Below are 20640 nucleotides of genomic sequence, written 5' to 3' on the forward strand. Positions count from 1 at the left end.
CACTGCTAGAGAGCCTAATACAAGGTCATAAATAAGTCCTGCAATGAAACAGTTTGTTTTTCCCGCCCACTCAGCAAGTTCATGAATAATGAAATGAGCTGCGTGCTGATTGGCCAGTTTACCCAAAGGCTGATTGGCCCACATATCCTGAAAGCTGATTGGCCTAATCCACCGGGCTGAAGCTAGAGCCAAAGCCGGCTTGATACTTTTTTTTTTTTTTTTTTTTAATATATTTTTTGGGGGCTTTTTGTTGCCTTTATTATAGAGATAGCTGAAGATAGACAGGAAAGGGGGCAGAGAGAGAGGGGATAACACGCAGCAAAAAGCCACAGGTTGGACTCGAACCCTAGGCTGCTGCAACAAGGACTCATCCTCGGCACATGGGTCGCCAGCTCTACCCACTGAGCTATCCCGGCAACACAGCCGGCTTGATACTGTCCGAGGTCGGAGAAACACTCCGGGGTGAAGTGGGAAGAACAAACTACCAACCTCAGGTTGAAGCTCTGTGGAACGCGGTTGTAAATGAACATCAACCATTCCCGCTGACAGTTGAGTTCTTGGGGAAGTCTGTGTAGAGTCTTGACCTGCCCCAAACATCCTGGAACATTACACGCATAGTCCGACATACCGTATCCCTCTTGTCAGAAACTGCGGTTAGCTGTCGCTGGGACTAGCTAGCTAACGCCTCCGCCCTTACAGTGGGCTGGAACATGCAAATGAGAGAGGGTGTATCCAAAAGGGCTGGGCGCCTATTACGTAATATCGGAGCTCTGTTCAGATTTGCCCATTTCAACACGGCCATTTCTAATTTTGAATTTGCATACGAAAGCAGGCTGGAGAAGGCGGTGAAGTTTTTGGTGTGGTCCTCGGAGCCTAAATTCAACAGGAACAACGTAAATGTGGTTTTGATTCTAGGACCCCTTTAAGGTCAAACTGAAGGTAGCTTCTCCAGGCCTTCACGGTGATCTACAAGCCCCCTGAGTCCAGTCTGACACAACACACTGATCCTGCAACACTCCACTAACTTTAACTCTGACAGCCACTCAGGGTCAAAGGTCAAACTGATGTTCTGATCCCTGACAGGTCAGCAGTGTATGTTCAAAACGTACTCCAGATACAACATGGCTATAGTAGTGCTGTTAGCCATCGACATAATCCAAAACGTACTTTTCATTAGCCCCAGTGTTGCACAAAAATGTATGTTCTGTGGTTTTCACCTTCATGCATGTCTCTGTTTAAATATGCATGTGGATGCTGGTTTGTCTATGTGTTTTACCAGCATGTAGTCTGCTCCCCTGCACGAGCCGTGGACCTTCTTCCCTGTTTACTGCTGATAGAAGACAATGTGCTCCTCTGCGTCTGGCAGATGCGCAAAATACAACACAATAGTCCTGAACTGAACTGTGAGTGCTATTCCAAATTTAGGTTTGTTAAATTATGCACTCCAGTATGACTGAGAACACCTTGCAAGCTTCATCCAGCACTAACACAGAATGCTGCAGATCCCTCTGTAGAGCAGAAAGTAGAGTATTGTTATTGTATAATGTATCTTATAGTGTACTCACATGGCCGATGGGCTATGAAATGACATGGCAAATAAAATTCACATTCAGTTATGGTAAGAATACGGACCATATACAAAGTTTATGTCCAGTCACAGACTTTTAGCTTCATCAGTTTCCTGTTATTAACCATTATCTATACCCAACCTTGACCCTCCGGCTGTTATCTACAACCACTCATCCTGTAGAGCATCATGAGCTGGAGCCTAGCCCAGCTGGCACTGGACGAGCAGCAGAATGCACCCTGGACAGGTCAGGGTCAGGTCTGTTACAGGGGTACAAACAACTATTCACAGTCTCACGCACATGTGGCAAATTATATGCATGCTGTCTTTTTGCAAATAAATCACTGACTCAGCAAACTTGGACACATAGAATCTGCACAATTCAGTGGAGCTTAAATATGTTACATTTACTTGAATGCTTTTCAGTAAAAAGCAGAATTATTAGACTGCATTATAATTTGTTTATCAACTTAAAGATAAAAAAAATTATTTCTTTATGTACTAAATTATGTAGAATTAACAACCACAATAACATCTTCTCACCCTTAATCTTCTCACTCTATGAAATGACAACTAACCCTGCTAAATTCATAATGTAATTCTACATGCTCAGTTTCAAAACCAAGAATCTGTAACATCTGTCTGATAGCATAACAACTACATCTGCATATGTTCCAAAGTGGTCTTCAACCAACCAAAAGCAGCTCATGTCGATTTACTTTTCATTTCATTTGTTTGACTGTTACTGAAGTATGAATACAGTTCACATTTTTCACCCGCTTCACCGTTTCAAATCCACCAGGAGCTTCTAATTAAGCTCATGGATCATTGTTCCATGTGTTTGAGTGCCAGGTGCAGGAAGTCAGCCGTGTGTCTGCACTCATTGTAACAGGGGTTCAGTGGTTTCACGGTTTCATGACCAGTTTTCCAATGCATCTGGGTTTTTTTTTTTTCTCTACCTGCTGACGAGAAAAGAGCCTGCTGAAAACCAGTGAACCTGGTGAAACACCTTTCTTCTCTGGTCTGACTCAGAACTGCAAATCACAAATGATCAGTTTGAGGTTAAACGCATAAAAATGGTCGCGCCTGGATTTTCTGAGCCAGGATGCCCCCCACCAGTGCCATTTGTCTAGGCAAAATGGTTGTGGCCTCAGGAGGCAGAACAAGAATTTCCATTTCACACTTGGATGAAGTTCCAGATCGGCCAAACTCACACTACAGGGTCCTTTGCAGGGCCTACATTGTGCCAAGTGAAGTCAGTCATGTAAAAGGAAAAACATGGGCAAAAAGCTTCCCATATAAAGAACAAAGATTATAAATCATTATATTCATTTTTCCAAGTGGCTTTATAACAAGGAGAACAAGTTGCAAAATACTACAATAATAAAAACACTTTTTTTAGACATGTGGCTGATGTTTTTATCGACGCTTCCTGCGGTCCAGTATTATGAGTGCATACATTTTTAACTGTGGACCCCTGCAGTTGTGGCAATAGTGCAACCTTTGGGCCAGATTTTCCGAAAATTACCTGCTGAGCCACAGTACGTCTCGTCTCAGTGAAGCCCTGCATGCTGTGCCACACATATCATATTTCTGCTCCATAAGGCCACCAGCTACAGTAATGCAAAGAAATACCTTGGCAATTGGACAGAAATGCAGAAATTAAAGCAACGATTTGCAGAGATCGGGGTTAAAGGAAGTCGAAAGGGCTTGTTTTTATAGTTTAGGTCTGAATATTAAACAGAAAATTCCCTAATTCCTGATTTATTTAGATAATCACCTCCATGTGTTCGCTCCTGCTGCGGCTTATGATCAGATTGTGTAGTATTCTGTGCATATTAATATTTATGGGTGTTTCTGTGCTTTAGAATGTATCACAGGTCCAGTTCTGAGAGAGCTATTTAGGTATTTAAAAGCAGCAACTGTGAATGTAGCATTAGGATTTTAAGAATCCTTCTTTTATGCTGTTTGAGTGATCAGCATCACCAGCAAATCAGATACTATTTGGCATCTTTAGTTGCTGATTAAATCAGATTGGAGGTGTCCATAGATTCATTTATTATTTTAATGGATTGTGGCACAGGTTATCAAATTTCTGGCGTGGAGTCTGCACTGCCTGCATGGTGATTCTTGATTGGCCATCAGTGTGGATGTGAGAGCAAATGTGTTAAATGCTGAGTGCTGTGGTGAGACCCAAACGCAGGACACAATGGGAGGCAGGAACAGGAAACAAAACTTTACAAACAAAAACAAAAAGCGCTGCTGCTTGGGCAGGTAATATCCAAGATAGCACAAACCAAGGTATGAGGAACTAGGGAAGACAGGCTTGAGGAAACAGGTTACTAAACAGACGACTGGACAAAGTTCAAAGAGAAAGACAGGACTATATATGGGCTGAGTGGTGAACGAGACACAGGTGAAACTAATGATGGAGGAACACGCAAGGAGAAACCAATCCTACAATCAGAGGGAAAACACAGACAGGAAGTGAAGCAACAACGAAGAAGCTTACATAATAAAAACAGGAAACACAAGATAAACCAAACAGGGTCACAGAAAATATTTAAAAAGTCCATACCATGACAAAATGTTGGTTTATCTGGATGGAGCTCCAGATTGTGACGCTCACAGGCCGAAACAAAAGGGGGAGAAGAGATGTGTGCGAGCTTGTTTCTAAGTAGACGTTGCTGAATTGAACCCACCAGCCTCTCTACTCTACAAATACATAGTGTTTTTATTCATCTTTTTTCATACTGAACATAAACATGGAACCAATACTGTCACTTATTGTCTCAGTTTAATGGATGATCTTTGTAGTTCCAACAGGCAACTTTAAATCAGTATTTTAAAGCCAAAGTGAATCCCAAGGCGCAGTTACAGCTGTGAGACCTGCAAAGTGCATCCTTCCTCAGCTTCTGCTAAAACCATCAGACTCCATGTGCACAGGGATTTAAGAGCGCGAAGGTTACAGCACAAACAGAATGCTTCAAAAAAAACCAACAACACAGATTTTTCCTTGCTGTTTCATGTCCTGCTTTACTTCCTGTGTTTCCCCCTTTGAATGTTTGATTGGTTTTTCCTTGTATCTAATCACATCACACCGGTGTCTCATTAACCCCTCAGCCCATGTGTGTATGTACAGTCCTGTTTTTCCTTTTGTCAATTCGTCTGTTGAGTCACCTGCTTGTTCATGCGTTGCTTAGTGTTTCTGTTCAGCTTCTCCTGGTTTCCAGACTTTTGTCTTGCTTCAGTTTTTTTGTCTTGCCTCACACTGCAGTGCTTTTTGCTCCTGATTTGTAAGTTTCATTAAAGTTGTTTTGTTTCCTGTTCCTGGATTAGGGTTAGGGTTGTGTCCTGTGTTTGGGTCCTACCTCCTCTGCACATAATGAGAAAAAAAAAAGGTTCAAGCTTTTAACTTAACATGCTGCTATCTAATTTTAAAAAAGCATGTGAAGAAGTGTTAAAGCTTCAAACAGGCATTCAAAATCTGATTCAGTTCATTTTGAACTAATACACTGTCTCAAGGTGTGCAAGAAGTATAAATGTATGTCTTTCCACTATCTTTATTGTTCCTAACTATAACTGGTACTAGAAAACGTGGCATGCTGCATACTGCCGTTGTCTAGGCCAGGTATCTGATGTCTTCATGTTGGTTGGAAGCTACAGTGTTCCCTCGCCACTTCGCGGTTCACTTTTCGTGGACTAGCTACTTTGCGAGTTTTTAATTCATACATATCTAATTTTATATCATGGAAATTTTGCTATGTCGCTGGAAAATACGGGCAATAAAATCGCATCATCCTGCGCATACACCAAGCGCTGTGTGAACTTTCGTTTTTTTTTTTTGCTGTTAAAATTATTACGTATGTAGTGTAGTGACCCTGCAGTAATGTTCTTGTTATAATGTTTAAATTCTGTGATTTCTGACTGTCTGTGAATGTGTATGGTACGGGCAGGTATGTGGTTGGATGAGAAAGCGAGGGGGTGAGGTGAGGAAGAGAGAGTCTTACGTTTGTGTTTAGCAGGTATGAGTGAGGAGCAGAGGAAGAACGGAGAACTGTCAGATAAGTTATCTGTCATTGTTGTTGTTTTGGCGTAGTTACGGCTGACAGTAACTATTACGGTTCATGTAATAAAAGAAAGGTTTGCAACCAACTCCTCGTCATCCTTTTAACGTCCGGTCGGACGCCACAGTATGTTTATGAGTGTAGAAAGTGTTTAAGAGCATAGAAAGTGTTTATAAGAGTATGGAAAAGGTTAATAAGAGTGTGGGAAGAGTTCATAAAGCTTTAAAATACATATACAACAGTATAATTAATAAAAATAAATACATATAAAACAGTGTAAATAATAAAATAAATATGTGGTCGCTACTTCGCGGATTCTCTTTTCGCGGGGGGAGTCTGGATCGTAACCTCCACGATAGACAAGGGAATACTCTATATTTCTCTGTTTTTTAGCTGCTGTACAAGCCAGCAGCATTTATTTAGTTCACATTTCATAACGCATTGGCTGTGGGTTTGAAATGACATGTTGCATACTGCCGTTGACTAGGCCAGGTATCTGATATCTTCTTGTTGGTTGGTAGCTGGCTAGCTAATTGCTAGCCTGCTGGTCGTTTTTTTGTTGTTGTTTTTTTCAGTTGAACGGGGCCTCTAAATGTGTTTTGCCTGGGATCTTGGCATAAGAGATTGTGACATCTTAGCTGCTCAGCTAGCTGTCAAAAGCAGCTAATACTGAAATCACTTCCATCATCTGATTGTTTCTCTCTGGTTAGAATAAATCCATTTTTTTCCTGCATGTTTGCCCCATGTGGTGTAATACCCATGTGTTGTGACTTGTTTCCATTTGGGGCAAAAACATGGAAGAAGCTAAATTATTAGTTGTTGAAACAAGTGTTTAAAAATATTAATGAAACTGGATTTGATGTGGCAGCAACATTTTAAATGTTTCATTCCGCGAAGGAAGATGAGAGAATAAATTTGGTGGCTCCAGTGCTGCGTTGCAAATTGTCCAACTTGAATTATAGATTAGAGTTCTGGTCTTGTCATCAAAATATTCTGATATATGACAACTTTAAATTCCTAACAAGCTTCCATCCAGTAGTACAAATCATTTCCAGCCTATTTATCAGGACCTTCTGGTAGTCATATTATACATCTGCTGTGAACATCTTTTCTTCCAGGTTCTGTTAGCCTCTTATATCAACAACCTGATGTCTGCAGCACATGGACAGATAAAACCTACAGCCGCATCAGGCTCAACACACTCCAGAGAGCCATCACTCTGGCAGAGGGAGTGTTGAATGAAAATGGGCAACTGTGCTGATGTGTAGCTCGTACAGTGCTAAACACGTTCACCGCCTTAGCTTAGCATGTTAGCAAGCTGAGGCTAAAGCAGAGCTGTGGCAGGTGAGGATGTCACTTGTTTGGACAAAAGCTAAAATACTGGACAAATTACAATGTATGACTTATTAGGGTTCATTTTCAGACTACCGGGATGTTTCATTAAAACATTAAAGTCCAAAAAAAAGTCAATCAGATGATCACAAAGAAAGCAGAATTCATCTTATGGTGGCCGTGAATGTTCAAACTTTCTTCAGAGTCATTCAGCAGCAGTGTCTCAAAACAACTGTACCCGACAATGTAGCACTTTGTTATATACTATTAATGAGAGCAACATCTGGGTTGCCAGTTTGTGAGTATTTCCTCTTCATCATGTCACTTATTCATCTTTTATCATCAACAAGGTGTTTCCGTTTGAAAGGATTATAAAAGATAAAGCATACATTGTCAAGGATAACTGAAGTATGTATTTATACTGTGCGTGTGTTTGATGTATGTGTGTGTTCTGCGTGTTTGGGGCTCAGTTTAAGTGGTGCTGACAGCAGGCCTGATCAGTGGAGGAGGCCGTGAAGGGTTTGCATGATTGCAAACCCAGAACTCTTCTCCTCCTCTTCCTCTTCCTCCTTGTTTCCTCCTCCACATGTCCCTTGTATCAGAAATAAAAAAAAAGAGAGAAAACATGAAGCTGACAGAAAGATAAATAAGAGAGGAGGCAGAATAATGTAGAGAGGGATATTTGCGTCTCTTATCTGTGTTAGTTTTTCCTCCACAGACACAGTTAAAGGAGACGAATAAGAGAAGGAGGAAGACAGCAGGAAAAACTGGGATTCCGTCTTTTTTCCTCTCGCAAGTCGGAGAAACAGAGATGCTGAATTATCTGTGTTAGACGAAGACAAAAGAAACGCGTCCAGAAAGACAGATGGTGCCCAGACTGGATGTAAATCAGGCTCGGCTTGTAAATAAGACAGTAGAGAAGATGTAAATAGATTCAAACTGAACTGAGGAAAACACTGGCTCGCACCTGCTTCATCTCTCTGCCAGAGTTTCTGAAAATGAATTCCCAACGAGGAAATTGAGTAAGTTCAAATTTTATTCAGTCTAACCGGGTGAAGCAGGGGCAAGTTTACTGTCTCTGCTTTGTGCGTCAATACATCAGCTCTGTTCACGTACGATGAGTTATTCCAAACGCTGATCGTTATCTAACACAGAAACAAATCTTCGCTTTTACTTCCATCATCTCACAGAGTTCCATAGCTCTATAAAAACATTTTAGGCTTGAGCACAATTTGTCAAATCACTTCTCATGTTGGTTATTACAGCATCTTGGAGAACTTACCACAGTTCTTCTGTCTTTTGATATAATCCCTGACTGGCTCAATGTGGATGTGTCTGTTGCAGGACTCTTTGTTCTTCTTGTTGCTGAATATACTGTTGACCTTTTTTGACTCCAGCTGTTTGTTTTTGGTGGTTTTAATGCTGCATAATTATTAGGATGAATCAGAAGCTTTGCTTAATGGAATTGTGTGATTGATGAGAATCTAAATACATCTATCAGGCATAACATTATGGCCACCTGCCTAATATTGTGTAGGTCTCTCTTGTGCCTCCAAAACAGTTATGAAAAAAACAGTTTTGTTGGGGAAGTTGGAGGCCAGGTCAACACCTTTTTTCATGTTTTTTGAGTTGTTCCTAAACTGTTTTTGTGTGTGTGTCTGTGTCGGGCTGCATCCTGCTGGGGATGGCTGCTGCCATCAAGGAGTGTGATTGCTATGGGGTGGGGGTGCCTGGTCTGATCTAGGTGGGTGGTACATGTCTAAGTAACATCCACATAAATGCCAGGTCCAAAAGTTTCCCAGAAGAACATTGGATTGTCACAAGATGGTCAATGTTATTCACTTCTGGGGTCAGCAGTTTTAATGTTGCGGCTGATCACAGTATATCTAACAAGCCTAAACCTCTGCAAACTACTGTATCTGCAGAGTAGTGTTGCTTACAGACGTAAAAAAAAAAAAAAAAATGGCTGAACTCAAAATCTTATTTTCATACATGAAGAGGACTGTGGATTTTGCACTGATGACTTCCATCAAAACCATGTAAAGAAGAGACCTCTTTAGGATCTGTTTGTGGTGGCAAACAAAATGACCTAAGGATTTACATGCCTGTTTTTTTTTTTATATCTTTCAGTTTCATTTTTACCCTATAACTTTACAGCAGAATATTTCACAACACATTTCATCTTTATTTCTTCTTGTTTCAGCGTGTTGTGTAAAGATGAAGTGACGGCACGGCAATCTGACGACTTCACAGCTTGGATGTTTCCATCAGATGTAACAGAACAACAAAGTAAGAACAGAAATAGGAACAGTTTGCCTATTTTCAAATAATGCTGACGGATTCTGTCCCAACACTCGTGATAAAGCTCTTTGTCTCTTCACAATAAATCATCCTTGTGTCTGGATGTCGCTGATACTCTGATGAAAGCCTGTAAATTAAACACAGACATCCTGGACTTTAAGAGTAATCCATATCTGGATGCCAAAGTTATCATCTGCATTGCTCACATAGTTCCTCACTGCGCTGTTTATTGATCAACACAATCAGTTAAGTTCATCAAGATGCCAGCTGATGGTCACTCAGTATGTGTGTATGTATCTGTGTTGGAGGCAGATGTTTTTCATCTTCCTGGAGAAAAAGATATATCCAGGATTGTTGTGCATGAGTTGGAAAGTGCAGATGTTTGTATCTTTTGAAGACATGGAGAATCCAGGCAAGTGTGTGTGTGTGTGTGGGAAGAGCCCAGATGTTTGTATCTTCTTAGGAAAACAGAGATGTACGCTGTGTGTGAAAGAGTTCATGTCAATAGATTTAGGAGATTAAGTTACTTTAGAGTCTTTTAATCTTTGCTCTGGCTCGGCCTGAACACACAGGAACCCTGGATATCACTACATAACACAACACACAGCGGGGAGAGGGGGGAGGAAGGTGAACGACAGGCAGCAGGAGAGGAGGGACGGAGGGAGGTAGAAAGAGTCACAAATGAGAAAAGAGAGGAGTCAGCAGACAAAAACAGTGCCATGAGAAAAAGCTGAGAAAACAGAAAAAGATGGAAAGAGAGACTAGCAGAGAAGCCAGAGAAATGCAGAGGAGGACAACTCCTCACTCATTCTTTCTCATTCTCTCTCTTTTCTCTCTTTTTCAGCCTACATAATTAGTTTATATCATGTCAGGTTTAGTTTGTCTCTTTTGTCATTTGCTTTATTCATTTAGTATAGTGTTGCTTACAAGCATAAGAAGACAAAAAGTTTAATTTTATCCAACCTCTTGTACGTATTTGTCCACATTTCAACAGTAAATCTTGCTCTTCTTATTCCACCACTACTTTTATTTTTGAACCACTGGTTACTTAATGTTTATCATTTACTACTGGGCCGGCATCCTTTTCATATGTCATAAGCTCATTATTATTATTTACCATTTGCTAAAAATGTTGCCACGATTATTAAATACTTGCTCATTTTATTCAAGGATTTTTTTGTTTTTGTTTTTTTAAAAAGGAAAAAACTCTGTGCTTCAGTAATATGTCAGTGAACTGTATCAAACACTCACTGTTTGTTGCCAAAGATTTTTGCTTATCATCGCTACAACTGGCTGAACTTCATTAACATTCCATGTTGCTAGTCTCCAGTGTGTATGCCTCTTAACTACAGGTCACAGCAATTCAGAGCAGAGTAGCATCCGCTAACGCTAGCAGAGGTAAGGTCCAAATCCTCTCAACAGCAGTCAATTAAAAACTTCACCAAACGACCTGTGGTAACAGAGAGAAGGAGACTGCTAATCAACATTTTTTTGGTGAATTTCAATGTCAAAGTTATTAGGCCTTTAGCTGCAGTACACAGAGAAGGCTTCAGAGAAATACTGTATTTTTTGATCCGGCTACACTATCCCATCTTACAACACGCTGTGGAGTACTACTAAATGCTATTGATGGTGCTGAGTTGCAGCCTGTTTTTATACAGGCTATACATATCTGCAGCACACAGTATGTAGCACATGAGCTGTCTGTTCTCAGCATATGTATTCAGGTCAAGAATATAGATTTAACTGCTGCAAAGCATTAGTTTCTACTGTGTTTGTATTAGTGACGTCATCAGTGACTAGTCGGTGTCAACTTGACTTTCATCACATAACAGGCGACTTTAAATAATCATAAGTCATGTAGTAGCTGCACCACCATTGACTCAGATGTCTTTGCTCCTTTCAACATTTATTAACTCAGCCACTGTTTGGAGTACACCAAAAAAATTTAACCCCAAGTTCCCCCGCCCAAAAATTTTTTGTGGGTGTTTACGGTCAGGAGTCGCTTTCTTCGGCATTTTTCATGGCTGGTGAAAAAATGCCAGGCAAACCAGATCGTTGTGGCGGGTTTTATGCTGTGATGGACAGAAGAGGAAGAAACATAGTCATATACATCACCTGAGCTGTTGAATTTACAACAGAGTGGCTGCCATTGGAGAAATTAGATGTTTATATCCCAGTATCACCACTGTTGTAAAAGATATTGACAGTGAAATAACCTTAAAGGTCGAACTGTTAACAGTGATTAAGGCATTTGTTGTTCTAGGACTATCCTATTCCATGGAGAGATATTTTTTCTTGACTGAAACATGCTCCATATTGAAATCGTAATTAAGGGACAATGCTGACACGCCGGTTAACAACTATAATTGCATACAACTATAATTACATACAACATTTTAGATATGCTGCAGAAGTATAAACCAAGCATTAATCAGTAATAATATTTGTGTGACTTTTTCTTAGTAATGTTTATGTAATTTACACCTAAATCCTATAAACTTTTTAGGGAACAGCGAAGAAAGTTTCAGGCAAATCGCCAGACCCATAAAATAAAGAGTTACCAAGATCTTCTCAGGATCCTTCATCATATTTTCCCATCACCCTGCATCACCATCTCTTTTTCACTTCTTCCTTTCTTTGCTCTCCAAACTAAATCCAAACATTTTGACAGAGCAGACTGTTGAAAGCTGGTGTTAACAGACCCCGAACTCAGTGGTAATTCACTCACTTAAAACAACAATCGATCAGATGACCCAAAAACAAAACCTCAGCATGTGGTCAAGGTACTAGGGTATGATTTTGCAAAAGAACATCAGCCACGGAGGATCATAAGTTTGTGTTGCAAGCACTTTGGCAAGGAAACTGCCAAACACCGACTCTGTCAAGTGTGATGTATTTATTATACTGACGTAATATTTCTCCCTTCATACTCTGATTATATGTGAGAAGTTGTGATGTTCTGGGTCAACGCTTCACTATGTGGAGGGATAGTTTAGTCCTCCCACTCTCTCCTAAAAACAAACAGCTCAGCATTACAGTTGGCTTCAAGATGTATGTAATGATGAGCTCAAGAATAAAAGATAAACAGTGATGCAACATTAAATTGAGAATAAGAAGGCTGCATACTAGGGGTTGCACAACTTCAGATTTTTTAAAGTCGACTGTTATGTGGTGAAAGTCAAGTCGACACCAACTAGTCACTAGTAGAAAGTAATGCTTTGCAACAATGAAATCTATATTCTTGACCTGAATATATATATATATGCTGAGAACAGAGAGCTCATGTGCTACATACTGTTGCTGCAGATATGTATAGCCTGTATAAAAACAGGCTGCAACTCAGCACCATCAATAGCATTTAATAGTACTACACAGCATGATGGAAGACGGGATAGTGTAGATGGGTTAAAGAAAAAATCCAGTATTTCTCTGAAGCCTTCTCCGTGTACTGCAGCTAAAGGTCTAATAACTTTAACAATGAAATTCACCAACAAATTGTTGATTTGCAGCCTCCTCTCTGTTTGGTGAAGTTTTTAATTGACTGCTGTCTAGAGGATTTGGACCGTTCCTCTGCTAGCATTAGCGGAAGCCTTTTCAGATGACTTCAGACTGACTTACACATTTTGCATGTCACAGTAGTATAGGCTTCATCTTTAGTGAAGTATTTCTACACACTTGATGAACCGCTGCTAGTTTGCTACATTGACCCACTGGGCTCCTCACCTGTCTTGTAGGAAGTGTCCATGTTGTTACTGATGATGCTTAAAGCGTCATGACACTGCAGTGAAGTTGACAAACAGACTAGCTGACAAGTCTGTACAACCCCTAGTATCAGCACTCTCTCTCTTAGGAATGTGAGTTTATATTGTACTAGTTTAGTTTGCTGGCTAGGTGTCCCTAGAGTCCAAGAACTGTGACTTTTATTGTTGCCCACAGAAGTCTTATCATAAAAGGAGTGCATCATATTGTCACTCAAAAGCATCTGGTAGTGGTAGCAACATAAAACAAATCTCTCCATCCGCATTAGCCTTGAAGTGTAGTCCCATGTCTCAAAGAGTTGCATGTCTACAGCACACAACTATAGCATGAATGAAGCTTAACCCCTTGTCGCAGAGTGTCGCTCGGTTTGTGCAAATTCAAAAAATTCCTAGGAACCTTTTGGAAGCACTAGTTTCTCGTAGGACCGGTCGGAGTGGTAAGCAAAAACACAAATAATTAATTTCTTTATATAACTGAAAAATCAATTCAGTGGTCAAGGGGTTAAGAGTCTTCAGTTTGTTTTAATAGAAATGTTTAACATTCTTGATGAGGATTTGTGTGTGTATGTGTGCTCTTCCATCCAACATAGTTCTTCACCCTGAGGGACATGAGTCATCATGACCCATAACCCTTCCAAAATGAGCCAACCAATCATGAGTCTGAGGGGCTGACCGAGTGTCAGTGGTGATCTGAAACACACAGAAACTACATAAATATAACAAATGTTTTAATTTAAATATACAATTGTTAAATCCTCTAAATCCCTTCACACGCATACACTCTCTCTCTCTCTCTCTCTCTCTTCTTTTGTTCAAGTATGTCTTTGATCCGATAATACATGACAACTAACTTCTCTGGCAAATGACGATCTGCAGAGATAGATTTGCTCTTAAGACAATAAACGATGCTTTGTAGATCTTTGTTTACTTGGAAACTGGGCAGAATCCCAGAGAAGTAATTTAAAGCCCTCTTCTAATGATTACAATGATCTGCGAGCCAGAGACGTTTGGAAATGAGCAGAGAGAGCGGAGGCTGGTGGGGAGGTAAGAAAGGCAATCGCATAAAAAACAGAGGGAGACAAAGGAGAAAACAAAACTGAAAGGGAAGAAGAAAACAAGAAAATATGTTTTCACTAAAGGCAAGATGCAGGACAGATTAGAACAAGGTTACACAGGCCCACGGGTCCATGTGGTTACATGGCCCACTGTCCATATCTTTTTCCAAGTTTGAAGTGTGTGTTAATATTTATTGTCAGAAAGTTAATAAAAGGACTGCAAAAAGGGTCCAAGATGACTTTAGACATAATGTAGCTCTACCCGGCAGGACTCCAGCAGAAGGGCCCCCCTTATGAGCTGGGTTCTGCTCAAGGTTTCTTTCTGTTAAAAGGGAGTTTTTCCTGCCACCTAGGTGCTTGGAGCTTTCAAGCATCTTGAAACAATTTTGTTATCAACGGTGTAAAATTTAAATGACTTTGATCATCGTAATTTTTGAATCATTTTGGATATTTTTGGAAGGCACTGGTGCACAACATAATTTTGCTGTTTCACTATAAGGACCAAACACAAACATCAGTCTTGTAATGCCAAGTCATTGGCTGCACTGACATTGACACCATTGTTCCACTAATAACCACAATAATCAAAATAAAAATGCTTCATGTGACCATCTCAGTCAGAGCAGATTCGCCCGATTGGAAGGAATTTTCAGTCAGACTGAGAGGGGTGGTGTAAGCCTTTAATAATCTGTTCAGTAGGTAAACATTAGTGCCTTCTCACCAGCGCTGTCAACGTTTGATCTGTACTCTGGTTCGAATAAATACTTTCTGTGCATTTTTTCCCCTCGTGGGGTAAACATCAGGGGACGAGACGAGATTCCAGGATGGACCGAAACATGGAGGTAGCATAACAGGCAGTTGTTAAAACTCATGTCTGCATGTAAATACATATATCTTATCAGGGCATTTTATTCAGCATCCTTGTAACAACAAGCAACAGTTAAGTTGGGATCTCTACTCAAGAGGGTTTCTATCTGTTGAAGAAATATCATCCAAGTAGATGTAGCCAATAACACAGACATTAATGAAACCTTTCTAAAACTTTTACTTTTGAGGCCACAGAAAATAAGGAAAACAATGCTGTAGGTTCTGTCAGAGCTGGCCTTCTGGTGCTAATCCTCAAAAAGGCCACTACAATGAAGCGGCAGAGAAACAGAGAATCTGTTGATAGGATGTGGCTCAGAGACCCGAGGCCCTCCAACTTTTGAGGATTTGGGGTTTTAATCTGTTTTTCACTTCCAAACATGTCCCACTGAAGGCCCAGGCCCTGCTGCCACGGAGGGAAGGAACGGATCATTACTGAGTAAAAACTTGGAAGTGGAAATAAGACTAATTACGGCGAGCCAAATGAAAGTGATCGCCTACAAGCCCGCTGAAACCACATTTAAAACTCACTGTCCTACCACCACACCCTGAGAGGGAGGGAGAGAAAGAACTAGGGGAGAAGAGAGAAGAAAATGAATTCCTTCTGTCTGACTTTTACATGTAGTTGTGTGTGTATGTGTGTGTGTGTGTACCTGTGTGTGTTTGTTTGTGTATGTGTGTGCGCGTTTTTCTGGCCTGGCCACAGAACTGTTAGCATGCAGAGGCCCGTACATCGTGCGTGGTGACAAAGACACACACAGGAACACACACAAACGAACGCATGTCAGACACTTAAATGTTTATGTGTGCACACACACACACACACACACGGGCCCCTACCTCCCACCTCTTCACCACATGGGACCCCGTAAATCACTTTCAGGTCAAGGCTAATTTTTTAAGACCAGATCTCCCCCCTGCTTTTTTACAGACAACCCCCTGAGGCACTGCACACACATCTGCCCTCTTTGTTGCCCCCCGGTGAATTTTTTCATCACCCTAGGAATGTGCCTCCCTCATTTCACATTCGCATCACATTCCAGATATTATTAATCATTTGTTCTAGTTCATCAGTGAAACTCTAAATTAGATTTTTTACTTCCTTATTTGCTTAATGTCATTTTCACATGTTTTCAGTCATTTTCAATCACAGAGACTTTCATTCCAACCAAACGCTCCACCAGCTGCAGTCAGACGTCTGCACACCTCCTCCAGCCAACAAGCAGCTAATTAATCATCAGTGAATCCGCTGGTGTGGTGTTAAATGAAAACAGCTTAAACTAAATATTTAATAAGAGAGCGTGTTAAGTCAAATTGATGCCCAAAATGTACAAGCAAGAAATAAACAGATTTTGTGGACAAGACAAAATCAGCATATCATCATTTCACTACTTGGTAACCTAGGAGCATTTGTCAGTGAGTACAACGGAAATACAAATACTTCCACAATCACACAGTACAACAATGATTCAAAGAGTAAAAATGCCACTGACGCTGTCCATGTTAAAATTCACCACAGTTTACAGACCCGCTTCCTGGTTGAGGTTTCATCTAGTGTTTTAGTCATAACGGAATCATAGTGAGGAATTATTACAAACATGTAGGTTTAAACTAGAAAGAAAGTTGCAAACATTTTTGTGTGAAGAAAAGCAATGGTTAAACTGATTTGTTAACGATGACTTAGTGTCTCAGTGAAGCTGGAATCAGACTATGGGAGAGATTAATACCTGATTTCACCCCTCCCTACAATCATTCATTCATTCATTCATCTTCTGTAACCGCTTCTCCTGTGAAGGGTCGCGGGGGGGCTAGAGCCTATCCCAACTGTCATTGGGCGAGAGGCGGGGTACACCCTGGACAGGTCGCCAGTCTATCTCAGGGCCAACACAGAGAGACAGACAACCATTCACACTCACATGCACACCTACCGCCAATTTAGAATCACCAATTAACCTAACCAGCATGTCTTTGGGTGGTGGGAGGAAGTTGGAGTACCCTGAGAGAACCCACGCAGACACAGGGAGAACATGCAAACTCCACACAGAAAGGCCCAGTCGGCCTAGATTCAATTTATTTGGTGGTTGGCAAACCAGCTCGGAGTTGCGTTACTGCCACCTACCACACTGGAATATGGATCATTAGATGTATCTCAAGTTGTTGCACCGCAGTCTCCATTTTGTTAACATTGTCTTCCTCGTCAGACCACGTGTGGTACATTCAGTGTTCCCTCAGAATGACTGCAGCATTGAACAAGTTACTTGAGCTAGATTCAATTCAGAAAGGGAGAAAACATGATTTATCTGAAACTTGTGAGCCTCAAAAACATTATTAAACCTTAGACTTAAGAAAGCCTGAAGCTTTCTCTTTAATTATTCTGATTGTTGCTGTTGTTGAACCAAACCAAACAAAATGCACTACTTCTTTGCAATTCTTGTCACCGACTTGTCTGAGAGTGGGCACACAGTTCACTAGGGCATGTCTACGTGCTTTGTGTCCACAAGTGTTGGAATGAAAATAAGTCTCGTGCAAGCACCACAATATTCCATAATTACTGAAATGTGTCTGCATATTTCTGTCTTAGCACTTGCTGTGAATCTATGAAATTTTATGCATCTGGCCGCTGGTATGTCGCTTGAAGTTTGTTTACATAGACAAGAACTTTTCCCAAACAACTTTAAAATCCATCTGGAAGTTACAGGAATGCCCAGTGGTTAGTTGCAATAATGTGAAATGTGGAACTATATTCACAAAGTTTTGTGATATTCTGCAGTAAAACATACAAGTTTGAATTATTTTATCAAAGACGTGTTGATGAACATATCCAAGGGTAAGGAAAATATGAAGGTGACTTTATTTGAGATATTTGTCCCACTTTTCCCCCTCTCCTCTCTGTCAAATGTAACTCCCCCTTGTGTTTTTGCACCGTTTCTCTTTTTCCTGCAGACTCTCTCTCAGTGTAAACACTGGAGGCCTCTCTGTCCCTTAAACTGGGAATCACATCATCCAGCCATCTCAGCTGTGCATGTGTGTGTGTGTGACCCAGATCCTTTAAACAGCTCATTTACAGAAGTCCAGGGTGTGTCAGGATTTTAAATGCTGTTAAAGGGCAACAGGGACATTTCTTGTTTGTGTGCGTGTTGCTTTAATAGTTTTCCACAGATGTTCAGGGTTCATTTCTGCTGCAGCTTGCTAAACTGTGTACCTTATTCACAATAATTTATTTAAGACATAAGACGTTGTTTATTTATCACATGTATATGAAATTTCCTTAATAACGAATTTGACAGGTATATTACAAACAACTGTAACGAATCTGAAAAAAAATATATATATACACAAAAAAGAACAACACGGAAAAATATATAGAGAAAAATAGAAATATAAAGAGATTCTGTATGTACAGTGTGGTGGTGGAAACTTTACAAATAAATAACTGCTATGTATTGGACAGTGAGGTTGTGGTTTGTGCAAAATAAGGCAGTGCAAAAAGCAGATTAATTAGAGCAAAAAGGACTATAAAAACCAAAACGAACCCAAGTCCAGGGTGTGGGTTATTGTTGACTTATTTTTCCACAGTATCTGCTCTAATATCCTTTTCCCCATCTTGTTTGTATTTCATGATGCTTCATCTGTTACTAACACGCTAACTACCACAACTCTCCCTCCTCCCCTTCAGCGTGGGCTTACCCTTCTTTGCTTCGTGACCACATGTGGTGGATGTTTGGTGGTTCACAGGAAATCCCCAAATTTCTATCGAGAAACAGAAACGTTAATAGAGAATGCAATCGTTTCTTTAAACAAAGCAGAAACAAACATTCAGATATCAGAGTACGGCGGCACTATGACTACATTTTCCTCATGACAGTGAAACTAAAATAAGACAAATGTTTGCTATGACTGTCTAGAGCAGCTGAAGCTTTTTACCAGTGAGTTTTGTGCAGTGACAGGTTGAAAAACGTTGCCGTATAACCTTAAACTGTAACAGAGCAGAGACAGCGGAGTAATCTGATTGCAGACACAGACCGTATGCTTGTTTGGTGGAGGGATGTGTATCACATTCTTCACTAGTCACAGCTGGTTAAAGTGGCGTTCAGCCAGAGCTGAAGTATGTAATTCTGCTGCTGTCAGCTAAAATGACAGAGCTGATCCTTTGTTTGGCATGTCTTAAAGCCTACGCTGAGCATTTGTTAAGCTTATATTAAGAAACACACAGCTGTCACGTTTCAAGACTTTAATACCGACGGCAAAGACGTCTGTGTACACTAGCAGCAGTCCATGATCACACAGACAAAGTGGTGCTTTGAGCTGAACCCCAAGATATTTTAGTCAAGCATGTCAATTACAAAAGATGTGTTTGACATTATTAAATGGGGTTTCTTTTGTGAATACTGCACCACAATTTAACTGTAAATCTATGCAGGTTTCGCATATTGTATATAGACCTACTGCACGTAAACTCCTCGTCTTTATACTTTCAACTTTTACACTGTTCTTGCAACGCTAAGTGTCAGTCTCAAAGATTAACATGTCTGTTGAGACACTATATATTGAGTCAACACAATGATAACTGAGCCATTGGTCCACTGATGGTGGTATATTTATATACAGGATTTGATATATTACTGTGTCACAGCTCCCAGGAAAAGTTACTGCTAAGACTGAAACTAATGCAATCTGATCATTTTCTAACACTGCAGCTTCACAAAGTCTTAGTAACCACTTGGTCAGTAAAACTGATTTCTGATTCACGTTATCAATAGCATGCTAAGATTTGCTAATTGGAGCTAAACACAAAGTAATGCAGAGGAGGAAGCGAATGACACCGAATGGAGAGTTGAGATTTTAACCTGATGGTGCAGCCAGATGAAAACCAGAGCATCACCAAAATAATCACAATTCATCCTAAGGGGAATTTGAAGCAAATGCAAAATTCATGCTAATCGGTTGTTCAGATATTGCACTAGAAGTTAAAAATGTGGCAAAAGTCAATTAAGATTCATCCTTTGGGAGCCTGCATAAGATGTTTTGAGCATGTTGTCAAATCGCAAAATGGAACTGTGATCTGATAAAAACAGACGACTGAGGGGCCGTCCACACAGAGACGCATTTGGTCTAAACGCAGATGTTTTGCATCGTTTTGGCCGATCGTCCACACGAATCCTGTAAACGCATTGCCCTAAAACGCACTTTTCTGAAACCGGGTCCCAGGCTGGAAAAATTCGCAAACGCACCTCTTGCGTTTTCGTGTGGACAGCAAAAACAAACGGAGAAGAGCATTTCGATGATGTCATCGCCTCACCCCTCGAGCAGCCCTCCACCTCTTATATCCCGCGAGACGTCTCATAACTACATCAACAACAATGGCGGACTACATGCTCGTGTTCCTGCTGGAGAAGATATTGAGCCTATTAGGGTTACCAGGGCAAAATATCATTTCTCCTTGAGTTTGGTTTCTTCTAAAGCCGATTTGTAAACAGCGCTCAAGCTTTATGCGCATGCGCCGCCTCTTCCTCTCCGTTTTTGGTGAATTTCTGAAACTGAAACAGCGCCACCTATAGGCCTGGAATATGAAGTAGCGTTTTCAGTCGTGTTGAAACGGATCCGTGTGGACGCAGATATTCTTGAAACGATGCAAGGGAAAACGGAGAGGGAAAAGATCGTTTTCGTACGTGTGGACGTGGCCTGAGTCGCTG

At 40.7% G+C, this 20640-nt stretch overlaps 1 protein-coding gene across 2 annotated transcripts in view; it reads left to right on the plus strand.

Annotated features, from left to right (window-relative positions):
* ripor3 (RIPOR family member 3) overlaps window positions 1-20640 on the plus strand; it is a 60456-nt gene that overhangs the window by 11928 nt on the left and 27888 nt on the right. For both annotated transcript variants that reach the window (XM_084543379.1, XM_084543378.1), the window contains exon 2: window positions 9170-9255. The gene's annotated coding sequence lies outside the window, so the exon portion shown is untranslated. The remainder of the gene's footprint in view (window positions 1-9169; window positions 9256-20640) is intronic.

This window comes from Chelon labrosus (genome assembly GCF_963514085.1).
Source record: "Chelon labrosus genome assembly, chromosome: 4".
Taxonomy (NCBI): Eukaryota; Metazoa; Chordata; class Actinopteri; order Mugiliformes; family Mugilidae; genus Chelon; species Chelon labrosus.